Genomic DNA, 10,853 nt, shown 5'->3' on the forward strand with positions numbered 1-10,853 from the left:
TTCCAGCATTTTGCATAGCAAAAGTCCTATAGAAGGCTATGGGAGGTGTGAAATGATGCAAGGGAGAGGGTCTGACACTGCGCAAAAAATAGGGAAAAGAACGTATCTGGACCTCATTAAGCTTTAAATAGCCATTAAATCCACAAATAGGTTGTCTCATATGTGCGCAAAACATACAGGACTAAGCGCAGACATGTGTGCAACACACAGATTATGTACCTATTCAAACCTCGTTCATGCGCAAATACACTGTGCTGCGGAGAGCATTTTTGCGCATAGCCTCGTGTGGTGCAGATATTTCCATGGAGTTTGGAGTGGATTATTCATGGATTTCACTCTTCCAGCAAACAATCGCCATGCTGTGGATTTGGTAAAACTCATCCACATGGCTTTTACTGTAAATGCTGTGAACATTCTGCCGCATTTACGCCCCACGTCAGCCAATCCCAGGGCTTCCTTCACACAGATCCTATTAGCTGCTGAAATTCCGCTATGGAATTTCTATTGCGTTTCTGCAGAATTAACGAGCTTTGTGGACTTTGCTACGTTTTGTTGCAGAGTTTCTATATGTACTCACTACATTTTATGTGCGGAGTTCACACCGGCAAACTTTATTACCAAACATCCATGAATGCGAATTTTCACGATGATTCACCGTGAAAAAGCTGCAAAAACTGCACCAATACTCTGTTTGTGGATTATGGTGTGTGTTTTATGTTATCCATTGATTTCTATGTAGGAAATCCACTGCTCATTCACGCAGTTTCTGTAACATTAATAGACGCTTCGGATTTGTAAATCTCAGTGTTTTTCAAATTTTATGTTTTCCACAGCAGAAAAAGGCTGCAACATGCAAAGGAAATGGTAAAATCCCATCCACTCGCCTCACGGTAAATGCTGCAAAATTTCTGCAGCGATTCCACCAGCGGAAATTCCACAGCCTTTACTGCCAATGGGTACGGCTACACGAGGCATAAATCCAACCTGTAGGTCAATTTATGCTGTGGATTTTTTTGGGATGAGATTTGTCAAATTCACTGGAATTGTATAATACGCTACGGGTTTTCCATGGCAGAAATATCACATATGAACATAACCTCTGGCTATGTTCACTTCTGCGTTGCGGCATTCCATCCGTCATAGAAACAGAAAACCAGAATGCCAAGCGGGCACAGATTTGTCCCATGATGAAAACAAACAGCTGAAAGACCCCCCTGACTATATTGGGGTCTGACAGGCTTTCTTCATGCCGCCCGGTATTTTCGCTATTTTGTCCAGGAATTTCTGCGACGGAGCAGGTGATGCAGATGTGAACATGGCCTCTCAACCACATGACAACACGGTCGGCAGCAACGGGATGCAGACTTCTGTAAGTCCCTGATATAGGATGTGATGTGCTGCATGTGACTGCAGGAGGGGGAAAGGCAACACGAAAGGAAGATATAGTAACTAAATAAGCAACAGTAACAAAAACTACAAATATGTAACAAGCAGTAAAGAAACATTCTACAACTGTAAACAAACTGGTCTAAAAGTCAAAGCACACTTGTGAAACACAAAGCCAGCCGCCTGATTTCATGTGATCTATTGGTCATGCATTAAACCTTTAGGGTTATCCAGGCAGCGCCCGGTGTAATACATGGGGGTCAGAGCACAAGCACCTGCTCAGACCCCTGTGTAGAGGTCGGCGCTCGTATTTGCCACCTCAGTTCTGATTGAAATCAATGGAACCCAAGTCTGCAATACAAGTGCAGCTTCCATTGATTGCAATGAGAGCTGTGTTTGCAATTAAAAGTGCCGGCCACTAATGGGTCGGAGCAGTGGCTTCCGCTCCGCCCCCGCTGTATCCCAACGGTCACAGTATGAATAACTTCTTTAAAGGAATTCTACTCACCCAGATTGCAGGTCCGGTCTGACGGCGCAGTGCAGAGTCTGTGACCACTGACCTCTCCTGACCGCTGATTTCTGTGCCAAGGTGAGAGGTCAGCAGTCACAGACTCAGCAGTGGCTGCCATTGCTGGACCGGAGCGGCAGGCGAGGTAAGTGTAAAGCTTTAAGGGATGCTGCCAAGCCAGAGGCCAATTGGGGAGTTGATTTTGACCACTGGTCAAACAGCATCCCTGGGAAAGGATGACTATGGGGGTCACTATTACTACTGGGGCCAATATAGGGGACACTGTTACTTCTGAGGCCACTATGGGGGAAGGGGGTCACTGTTTTTGCTGGGGCCACTATGGGGGGGTCACTGTTACCACTAGGCCACTATAGAGGATCACTATAGGAGTCACTATTACTACTGAGGCCACTATGTGAGTGACTATTAGTATTGGGACTGCTATAGGGTTCACTATAACTACTGGGGCCCCCACGGGTGTTACTATAACTACTGAGACCATTATGGGGGTCATTATTACTACTAAAGCCACTTTGGGAGTCACTATTAGGGCTCGTTCACATGGGCGTTGCTTATTTGCATGCGCAAGTGCGCTTTTTTTACTGTACTTTTTGTGCGGGCACATTGTGTGTACTTGCACACGCAAAAAAAACACGCAACCAAGCTCCCATCCATCAAATTGGGAAATTACTGTAATTAGTCCAATGTGTGCACGCTGCGGGGTATTTTTTGCGCAAACAAAATGCGCGTGCAAACCCATTGAAACCTACGCATCATGCGATGTTGTGGGATTTAGAAATCGCTGCCTGCCCGATCTTTCTGCGTTTTACGGGGTTTTTTTATCACCCATGTTTCTCTATGGAACCTCTGTTTTATTGCATCGCAACAGACGAACTTGCGAAGTTCATGCGAAGCGATGCATTTTTACCATTAGAAACTCCTATTGTCTATTCTGCGGGAAAATCGCAAGCGGCAGCGATGGGGGGTTATTTGTCAGGGAAAAGCATTGCTGATGTTCAAACATCTCATGAACCAGAAGTGTGATTTTACCACGGTTTTCTAACGGCGATAACGCAGTCACCAGTGCGAAGGAGCCCGTCAATGGGTAGATCTTGTTTCCTAGGGAATAATACTTCCTTTTCGGGCTTTTTCACACGACCGGCGTTCGCACGGGAATTAGTGCATGGTAAACAGAATGAAAATAACCCATTGATGACAATAGGTTCGTTCTCATGGGTGCATTTTGTGCGCCTATTTCGGCTGCACGGAAAAAAGTAGGACATGCTCTATTTTTCAGGAGCATAGAAGACTATGGAAGGTATACAAATACGCAAGGGGAAGCGTGAAACACAGTGCAAAGTGCGGAGAAAAAAACACATCTGGGCCTCATTAGGCTAACTAATAGAGATGAGCGAGCATACTCGCTAAGGGCAATTACTTGAGCTAGTATTGTCCTTAGCGAGTATGCTCACTCATCTCTACTAACTAACTTTTTAATCCATGGAAAGGGTTTGTCACACGTATGAACTGGCTCTGTGTGCACAAAGAGTACAGTAATATGCGCAGATACACGCGCAAATGTGCCTCATCCTTCCTGCGCAACATCTGAATAAACCCAATATGTTCTGCCTATTGGTCACAGTCTCTCCCCACTGTAGATAGTAAGCTCCGAGGACGAGTGAGCTCATGCAGTATACACCTATGTCATGTGTTGTTAACAAGGCCTGGTCATGTGCTCTGCGGTCACGAGTTGTGCTGTTGTGTAACGCAGGAGTGACGGGGATTACTGTAGATCAGCAGTCCTGGGAGTACAGTGCAGAGATAGAACCCTTTATCTACCCCAGACAGTCATTTAACCCCTTGGCTACCTGGTTTTGGTCTTCAGGATCTAAAAATGATTTTCGTTTTTCCCCTTTGGCATTCTGTCAATTGTAACTCTGCTACTTTTATGGTTACATGAGTGTATAATGTCTTGGAGGGACAAGCAGTAACATACTTACTTTTGGAGACATGTATAACTTCTGGGGTAAATATACAGTATGTTAGGAATATTATTCAGTATTTTGTAGCAAATACAGTAAAAAAAAGAGATTTTTTTTTACATTTTTCTATACGGCGACAATGTTGTAGATCTACAGAGCTGATTGTTACGGTTATGGTGATAACAAATGTGTGACTGATATGTAATACATTGTATTAGAAATCATGTTGGTGTGTTTTTTAGGGGCTTTTTCTACTTTTTTAAGTAATATTTTTGTTAGCTGCCTTTAACCCCAATTATGGGTATTTTATGCTATGCATTCGAAAAGTCTTCAGACCCTTTCACTTTTCTTATATTACGAGCAGGCATCGAGGCTCTAGTACCCTGTTGTACCACCTCTAGCTTGCATTCAAAATGTGATACAGGCAGGCATCGAGGTTCTAGCAACCTGTTGTACCGCCTCTATCTTGGATACAAGATGTGATACGGGCTGGCATGGAAGCTTTAGTACCATTGTACCGCATAGAGGAAGAAGTCTCCAGGTTCCTTTCCGCTGCCCGCCCCACCACTTGCGCTAGCGACCCTCTCACCTCCTCCAGTCCCTTTCCCCAGCTCTCATTACTCACTTCACCACAATCTGCAACCTCTCCCTAACCTCTGGCACTTTTCCCTCCTCATTTAAACACTCGATTATATCCCCTCTGCTTAAAAAACCAACCCTGGACCCGACTAATGCTGCCAACTACCGATCCGTCTCAAACCTCCCCTTAATCTCCAAATTACTGGAACGCTTGGTCTACTCCCGCCTTACTCGCTTTCTCTCTGACAACTCATTCCTTGACCCCCTCCAGTCTGTCTTCCGCTCTCTACACTCGACTGAAACTGCCCTTACAAAAGTAACAAATGACCTGATGATTGCAAAGTCGAGAGGTGACTACTCCCTACTAATCCTCCTTGACCTGTCTGCTGCATTTGACACTGTTGACCACAAACTCCTCCTCAGTATGCTTTGCTCCATCAGCCTAAAGGACACTGCTCCCTCCTGGTTCTCTTCCTACATCTCTCACCGCTCTTTCAGTGTTTCCTTTGCTGGTTCTATCTCCGCTCCAATTCCTCTTGCTGTTGGGGTACCCCAGGGCTCTGTCCTTGGTCCTCTTCTCTTCTCTATCTATACTGCCCCAATTGGACAAACCATTCACAAATTTGGCCTCCAATACCATCTCTACGCTGACGACACCCAACTATACACCTCCTCTCGTGAGATCTCTGGACCATTCCTCCAAAATATCACCGACTGTCTGTTCGCTGTTTCTAACACTATGTCCTCCCTTTTTCTCAAACTAAACCTCTCTAAAACCTCCTTGTCTTTCCACCTTCTAACCGACCTCCCCTCAACATCTCTATTCCAGTGTCTGGCACCATCATAACCCCCCAGATGGCATGCCCGATGCCTTGGGGTCACACTGGACTCTGACCTCTCCTTTACTCCCAATATCCAATCTCTGGCCCAAACATGCCATATGCACCTCAGAAATATTGCTAAAATACGTCCGTTCCTAACCACGGACACGCTAAAGACACTCGTGGTTGCCCTCATCCACTCCCGGCTTGACTACTGCAACTCGCTACTCATCGGCCTCCCCCGCATTAGACTCGCTCCACTCCAATCCATACTAAATTCGGCAGCTAGGCTCATTTTTCTATCCAGTCGCTACTCAGACGCCTCTGCATTATGCCAGTTGCTTCATTGGCTGCCCATCCACTGCAGAACTAAATTTAAACTCCTCTACCTCACTCACAAAGCTCTGCATGGCGCTGCGCCACCATACATCGCCTCCCTCCTGTCAGTACACCACCCAGCCCGCTCACTCTGATCCGCTAACACACTCAGACTAAACACCCCTGTAATACGAACCTCACATGCCCGCCTACAGGACTTCACCAGAGCAGCACCCGTCCTCTGGAACGCTCTACCCCAAGGCATCCGGACAATTCCTGATGCACGAAATTTCAGACGTGCCTTAAAAACGCACCTCTTCAGGGAAGCATACCAAATCTCCTGACCTAGTCCCCCGCCCCTCCCTATGGTGCTCCACCCTGTTTGCCTTCTAATAATTGATCTGTACATGAAATTTCCTATTGCCTGTGTTCCCCACCACCTGCACCTCCTGTACCACCCCCAACCCATTTGTGTCTAACCCAATGTATCTCACATAGTAATTGTTGTATTGTTTTGCATTTATCCATGCCTGAAAGCGCTGCGGAATAAGTTGGCGCTATACAAATAAAGATTATTATTATTATCTAATACCGTTGTACAGCCTCTAGCTTGATACAGGCAGGCATGAAGGCTGTAATACCCTGTGGGGCTGTCTCTAGTTTAGATAACCTCGAGCTTGGATAAAAGCCACCTCTAGCTTGGATACAAGATGTGATACAGGTGGGCATGCAGGCTCTAGTACCCTGCTGTACCGCCTCTAGCTTAGATACAAGATGTGATACAGGTGGGCATGGAGGCTCTAGTACCCTGTTGTACCACCTCTAGCTTGGATACAAGATGTGATAAGGGTGGGCATGGAGGCTCTAGTACCCTGCTGTACCGCCTCTAGCTTGGATACAAGATGTGATGTGGCGGGCATGGAGGCTCTAGTACCCTGTTGGGCCGCTTCTAGCTTGGATGCAAGATGTAATAGAGGCTGGCATGGAGTCTTTAGTACCCTGTTGTATCGCCTCTAGCTTGGATACAAGATATGACACAGGCGAGCATGGAGGCTCTAGTACCCTGTTTTACCTCCTCTAGCTTGGATACAAGATGTGATGCGGGCGGGCATGGAGGCTCTAGTACCCTGTTGTACCGCCTCTAGCTTGGATACAAGATGTGATGCGGGTGGGCATGGAGGCTCTAGTACCCTGTTGGGCCGCTTCTAGCTTGGATACAAGATGTGATACAGGCGGGCATGGAGACTTTAGTACCCTGTTGTATCGCGTCTAGCTTGGATGCAAGATGTAAAAGAGGCTGGCATGGAATGGTGCTTTAGTACCCTGTTGTATCGCCTCTAGCTTGGATACAAGATGTAGTAGAGGCTGGCATGGAGGCTCTAGTACTCTGTTTTACTGCCCCTAACGTAGATACAAAAAGTGATACAGATGGGCATGGAGCTTCTAGTACCCTGCTGTACCGCCTCTAGCTTAGATACAAGATGTAATAGAGGCTGGCATGGAGGCTTTAGTACCCTGCTGTACCGCCTCTAGCTTAGATATAAGATGTGATACAGGTGGGCATGGAGGCATACATGTTCTGTATGGTATCTTGCGACATATCTCTCCACATTTGCTGTAACTGAGCCTCTAGATCATGCAATCTCGTAGGCTGTACTAGTTGGTGTCCCAGATGGTCCCATACATGTTCTGTTGGTGATAGATATGGCATCTGGGCGGCCACAGAAGTGTGACAATGTTTTGGGACATTCCTGGACCCCCTTGTGTGTGCAGCCGAATATTATCCTGCTGGAAGCCGCCATGAGAGGAACACATGTGGCTGCAGGATGTCCTGAACATATCGCTGAGCTGTCATTGTGCCTCGTACCACTAGTAGGGGGGACCGACTGTTGTATGCGATGGCCCCCCCAGACTATCACACCAGCAGGGTGCAGTGTGCCGCTGCACAGCAAAGGCAGGATTGAGGCGCTCACCCCGAGGTCTCCAGACACGAACACGGCCGGCGTCAGTGCCCAAACTAAACCTGGATTCATCGCTGAAGAAAACCCGGTTCCATTCTGTAACAGTCCATTATCATCATTCACGACACCACTGCAAAAAATTGTATTTTATTAGGGGTAATGTGCACAAAAAGCCCCAAATTTTTTGCTATACTCTAGTTCTTTACTTTGGAAAGTATTACATTTACGTTACAATAAAGTAGAGGAATGGGTTTGTCATTTTGATATGTAAATTGTATAATCCTGGATTACAGGCCGGATACGGCGAGGGTTTTGGTTGGGTCGTTTTCTATTTTTCATATATATTTTTATTTTGTTCTCTATCTTTTTTTCTCAGGGCTCATGTCCACGGGCGGGTTAGATTAGACATGCGGGAGCCCACGGTGGAATCCGACCCTGTCCGCGGCCGAAGACCCTGCTTACCCGTACGGGTCTTCTTTTTCTATACTGTGGATGTGCAGTAGAGTTTTTTTTTTCAAACTCCTGCTTTCCCGTGGAATTCGCGGCCCGCCTGCAATGTCAATTGCGGATCGGACGGCTTCCATTGACTTCAATGGAAGCCGTCCGTGCAGGAACTGCACTGAAATGGAGCATGCTGCGATTTGATTTCTGCACCCAAAGGTCCGCAAATCAAATCTGCATGCTTTAATTCAGTTGCGGACGCTCATGTTACCCTATAGGCGGCTTGAACTGCGGATCATCCGCGTGGATTCCACAATTAAAAACCCGCCCGTGGACATTGGGCCTTATTTTTGAGAATATTTTTTTTAACATCTGTGTCCCCTGCGACGACATATATGATTTCTGGGGGTCATTCTAATTGTGAAACTTTAAAAAGACACTTTTCCACCTTAGCAGGAGCATCCATAGGAGCCGCAGTTATAAAGAAAACATCCCCCTAGTGTGACAGTAGTGGGCTCTGACATGCGAGGGTCACCGGCAATCATGTGATCGGCCGAGTCCCATGTAGGAAACAGCACTGCCGCTTCCTGCGTTCTCTGTCTAATGCTCACTGAGTGCTATGTAGCCTGTAAAGGAGAATAGCAGAAGTGGTTAAAAATGACTTCTGTGGCCTTCCTAATAATTCCCTTTTTAGGTATTTCCAACTCCGTCATGCACTCGGAGCCAAGCTTGGAGGCCTGAACATCCCCCTCGCACTGACCCGTCTAGAGGCGCTGGCACAGATGGCCAACACTCTGAAGCCGCTCTCCTGTTTTTATACACAACTTACAAGGGGTCTTGCCTTGCTGAAGGACGGGGCTCTTGAAAAGTGGGGCTTGGACCTAACAGACCAAGACTCGGACGACAGGGATGGCCTTTTGGCCAGCTCAGGGCTGCCCTTGATCAGTGCAAGAGACAGATTGATCCAAGTCAAGTTCCTACATAGAATCTACTATACTCCCTTCTGCCTATGTACTATGGACCTAATTCCTAATGCAGACTGCCCAAGATGCTTGATGAGTGCGGGCACAATCATGCATATGGTTTGGGAATGCCATGTTCTGCAGACCTATTGCAGAGAAGTCCTTGAGTTTGTGGAGGCGCACCTTGGGGCTCCCGCGCATCCGGCATCTTACAATGTGTCTCTTTGGCCTTGTGGAGGACATTCCGGTTGACGCAGTAACACATACTTTATACAAATTGCTGTTCTTTCATGCTAAAAAAGTTATTTTGCTTAAATGCAAACATCCAGAAAAACCACCTAGGGCCGCTTGGCAGTGTGAAGGGAATGGGGTCATCCCTCTATATAAACTGACATATATGGCTCAAGGCTGTCCCGCCATATTTGCTAAGATAAGGGGCCGGTGGGTTGACTGCCCTAATACTGCATCAGGCATATCTGGCCAGGGCGAAATTTCGAGGTTTTTCTTTTTCTACTCCTCACTATGCGCAGGGATAATGAATGCTTGCGGTGATGACGGTCATGTCGTGGGTGAAACTTTTATTTTTATGTATTACCATAGTTACGCCTCCTTTACATGGGAGACAGAGCCCGGTAATATATTCGCAACTCGTGAGGTTTTGTAGCCCATGTTTCCCTATGGAGCCTTCCTCTCTGTTGCATCGCATCGCACAAAAACGCGGTTTTTGTGCACTGCGATGCAGCTTTGACAGTAGGAAATCAAATTGTCAAAGCCATAACCAAAGCCCTGGCTGCAGGAAAAAATTTTAAAAAACACATACATCACCTTAGACATGCTCGCCGCCGCAGCTTCTCCCTGGGTCCCGTCACTGTCCCTCTTTATCATCTTCTGGCCGAGGATTGAAAAATCCCCGCCTTCTGGAAGCGCTGGTCGTGATTGGCTGACGCTTAGCCAATCACAGCCAGCGCTCAATGAATGGCTGTCATTGAACCAATCACAGCCATTCATTGAGCGCTGGCTGTGATTGGCTAAGTGTCAGCCAATCACAGCTAGCGCTTCCAGGAGGTGGGGATTTTTCAATCCCTGGCCAGAAGAGTAGAAGATGATCAGTGTCGGGACCCGGGTAGAAGATGCAGTTGGGCTGACAGCGCATCTAAGGTGATGTATGTGTTTATTTTTTTTTTCTTCAGCTACGGCTTATTTTCGGGGAAGGGCTTATATTTCAAGCCTTACCTGAATATCCTCGCATGTGGTGCTACAAATTCGCGGTATCACCGCAGCGATGTGATATTGCTGCGATTTTCTGGCGACGATGCCGTGTTGCCTGTGTGAACGAGGCCTTACTACTATTTCCCAGATTGGAAAACTTGGGTTAGGTTTTTTTGGGGGAAAATAAATAAAAGGGTATATGTAACTACAAAGGACGGGAGGAGTACAAAAGTTCTGATTATTGCATGTTTGTATTATATTGTATGAGAATGCCCAATAAACATTTCTGCCTTCTCCTTCAGCTCCTCTGCTGTGTCTGAGCTGTTCCTGCTAGATTGCAGAAGTAGGACCTTTGATCCTGCGCCATGTTTTTACCATCGGCTGGGCTAAAAGCCCAGGACCGAGCGCGGTAGATTTATGTTGCTTGGTCCTTATGGGGTTAAAGGTGTTATCCTACACAATGTATCCACAGGATGGGTGTTAAATATTTGACCAGGAGGTGGGGGCCAACTGCTGGGACGCCCCGCGATCATGAGAATGGCGTATGTGCAGTGCGAAAAAGATATGGAGTGGAGTACATTCACCTCTATGGGGCTGACAGACTGTAGCTCTCGCTATCCTGAGGGGTCATTCACATTAGCGTATGCAATTTGGGTCTGTGAATAATGCACCATCTACAGTGCATA

The sequence above is a fragment of the Eleutherodactylus coqui genome, chromosome 5 (genome assembly GCF_035609145.1).
Source record: "Eleutherodactylus coqui strain aEleCoq1 chromosome 5, aEleCoq1.hap1, whole genome shotgun sequence".
Classification (NCBI taxonomy): Eukaryota; Metazoa; Chordata; class Amphibia; order Anura; family Eleutherodactylidae; genus Eleutherodactylus; species Eleutherodactylus coqui.